Raw genomic sequence first — 3,682 nt, forward strand, 5'->3', positions numbered from 1 at the left:
GCTGCGTCAACTAGAGCTGAGCAGCCGGCCGCCCGGGAGTGTGTCCCGGGGGCCCGCGCGAACACGCAAGCGTCCGCTCAATTATTCTGCAAACAGGAGGAGGCTGAGCTCCCCTGCACAACACACCTCGAAACCCTCTCAGGTCCCGGCGGCGCGCAGCGCCGTCCTAAGTACTTGGTCGGGTTCGAGAGAGGCGCAATCGCCCGGAGTTAGGCGAGTAGACGCTTTAGGTGCGACCACCCGTGCTCCCAACTGAGCTTGCCGCTGCCGACAGAGGCCCGGGAGCGTGCTGTCGTGGCATTGCCGGCGGGAGACAACACGCGCCACCTACGGTGACCGGCAGCTCCAACGCCAGCGCCACAGAAGGACAAAAGCCCCACTTGGGTGCCGAAGCGAACTCTCCCAGCACAGCGCACGCGCCAACACGTCCGCACAGCTGCGATACAAACCACCTGCGAGAACCGCTGGGGCGACCGAGCAGCAGACGGCGTCGCGGCGCCGAGCGCCGGGCGGCGGCGCATCCTCAGCGCACACAGTCCTCAATCGGACCAGCACACTGCAGATGGCCACCGCGCTTCGCACCGGGCCCGCGAGGACCTACTTTGGCCGCAAGGCGCCGCGAGCAGGGGGCGCCGGCGCGCAGCTGCGCCGCCTGCCGCGTCCGTCGGCCGGCGCGCCTGCCACTGGCCGCCCCCACCAGCCGGCTGTAGCGCGTGCGCCCACGCACCGCGCTGCCAGCACGCCGGGCGGCCCCCCCTCACCGGCCGGGGACGGTCCCACCCAGCCACCGCCGCGTATCGCCTCACACCCAGATCCCCTTTCGCGTTCGTGGGCATGGTGGGTCCCCTTTCACGTTCGTGGGCATGGTGGGTATCCCTGAAACAACCGGTTAATAGCTCGACCGATCGTCGCCAACACTGATTCACCTCTAGCGAGAACAACCGCACCACAACGGGTTACCTGTTGTTCATTTGCGTAACGTCACCAGCAAACGTAGACGTCCATCGCCATTTGCAACGAGTATTGCATGCCTGTGTCAGGTGTCACAACACACTACGTCTGCCCACATAGACGCAACAACATGTGCACGCCTCGAGAACACGTGGAAGGTAGCCCCCGTACGTATGCGGTGTCCATTGCGCGAACGACTGTCAGCCGGCCTCTGCAGGATGTCGCAGATGTGGAACGCGGTGCAACATGCTATCACGGTGTGTGAGAAGAGACGACTACGTCCGAATACACGCTCCACTACATCAACAGACTGCTCATGCTGATCGCCATCCAGGGCGTCCGTTCCTCCCACACGTCTGAATGGCGTACCACACTGCAATCCAGCTCTTATAGGGAGACGACACGTAGCTGCGTGCACAATATTTGGACTGTATGGTCTGCCGTTGCTAGGCGCAGTCGTCGTACGGTCACACATGTGCCACGATGTATCATTCAGTACATACGGACCAATGTGCAGTACAGTTTGTGGGTTTTGCGTACATCGGCGGACAGGTGACAGGCCGTACCACAACGTAGGCTGAGTACGTCGGCATGCGAAGGGCATTGAACATGCAAACTTCTCAACGACCAGCTTGCGAAGGCAGGGGGGAAGGGGGGGGGGCATGTACGTCCTGCTGCTATCCACATTACAGTGTATAGCAGGAGCATGTGGAAAGTCAGCAACACCTGCAAGGTGTTTAACATGACGCGATACACAGGGGACCGGGCAGTGCGAATAGCGAACTATATTGCGAGGGTTGCGGTTAGGCAACACTACACTAATTTAACGAGTTGCATAACAATTACAGAGCAGGTTCAGCGACAACGTGCGTCAGGTTAAGGCGCAATATAGGTTAGGTTGAGGCACAATATAGGTTAGGTTAAGGCACAACATGGGTTACGTTAAGGCACAAATTGGGTTACGTTAAGGCACAACATGGGTTACGTTAAGGCACAACATGGGTTACGTTAAGGCACAAATTAGGTTACGTTAAGGCACAAATTAGGTTACGTTAAGGCACAAATTAGGTTACGTTAAGGCACAAATTAGGTTACGTTAAGGCACAAATTAGGTTACGTTAAGGCACAAATTAGGTTACGTTAAGGCACAAATTAGGTTACGTTAAGGCACAAATTAGGTTACGTTAAGGCACAAATTAGGTTACGTTAAGGCACAAATTAGGTTACGTTAAGGCACAAATTAGGTTACGTTAAGGCACAAATTAGGTTACGTTAAGGCACAAATTAGGTTACGTTAAGGCACAAATTAGGTTACGTTAAGGCACAAATTAGGTTACGTTAAGGCACAAATTAGGTTACGTTAAGGCACAAATTAGGTTACGTTAAGGCACAAATTAGGTTACGTTAAGGCACAAATTAGGTTACGTTAAGGCACAAATTAGGTTACGTTAAGGCACAAATTAGGTTACGTTAAGGCACAAATTAGGTTACGTTAAGGCACAAATTAGGTTACGTTAAGGCACAAATTAGGTTACGTTAAGGCACAAATTAGGTTACGTTAAGGCACAAATTAGGTTACGTTAAGGCACAAATTAGGTTACGTTAAGGCACAAATTAGGTTACGTTAAGGCACAAATTAGGTTACGTTAAGGCACAAATTAGGTTACGTTAAGGTACAATATGGGTTAGGTTAAGGTACAATATGGGTTAGGTTAAGGTACAATATGGGTTAGGTTAAGGTACAATATGGGTTAGGTTAAGGTACAATATGGGTTAGGTTAAGGCACAACGTAGGTTAGGTTAAGGCACAACGTAGGTTAGGTTAAGGCACAACATAGGTTAGGTTAAGGCACAACATAGGTTAGGTTAAGGCACAACATAGGTTAGGTTAAGGCACAACATAGGTTAGGTTAAGGCACAACATAGGTTAGGTTAAGGCACAACATAGGTTAGGTTAAGGCACAACATAGGTTAGGTTAAGGCACAACATAGGTTAGGTTAAGGCACAACATAGGTTAGGTTAAGGCACAACATAGGTTAGGTTAAGGCACAACATAGGTTAGGTTAAGGCACAACGTAGGTTAGGTTAAGGCACAACGTAGGTTAGGTTAAGGCACAACGTAGGTTAGGTTAAGGCACAACGTAGGTTAGGTTAAGGCACAACGTAGGTTAGGTTAAGGCACAACGTAGGTTAGGTTAAGGCACAACGTAGGTTAGGTTAAGGCACAACGTAGGTTAGGTTAAGGCACAACGTAGGTTAGGTTAAGGCACAACGTAGGTTAGGTTAAGGCACAACGTAGGTTAGGTTAAGGCACAACGTAGGTTAGGTTAAGGCACAACGTAGGTTAGGTTAAGGCACCACGTAGGTTAGGTTAAGGCACAACATAGGTTAGGTTAAGGCACAACGTAGGTTAGGTTAAGGCACAACATAGGTTAGGTTAAGGCACAACATAGGTTAGGTTAAGGCACAACATAGGTTAGGTTAAGGCACAACATAGGTTAGGTTAAGGCACAACATAGGTTAGGTTAAGGCACAACATAGGTTAGGTTAAGGCACAACATAGGTTAGGTTAAGGCACAACATAGGTTAGGTTAAGGCACAACATAGGTTAGGTTAAGGCACAACATAGGTTAGGTTAAGGCACAACGTAGGTTAGGTTAAGGCACAACGTAGGTTAGGTTAAGGCACAACGTAGGTTAGGTTAAGGCACAACGTAGGTTAGGTTAAGGC

This window comes from Schistocerca serialis, unplaced genomic scaffold (assembly GCF_023864345.2).
Source record: "Schistocerca serialis cubense isolate TAMUIC-IGC-003099 unplaced genomic scaffold, iqSchSeri2.2 HiC_scaffold_618, whole genome shotgun sequence".
In the NCBI taxonomy this organism is placed as follows: domain Eukaryota; kingdom Metazoa; phylum Arthropoda; class Insecta; order Orthoptera; family Acrididae; genus Schistocerca; species Schistocerca serialis.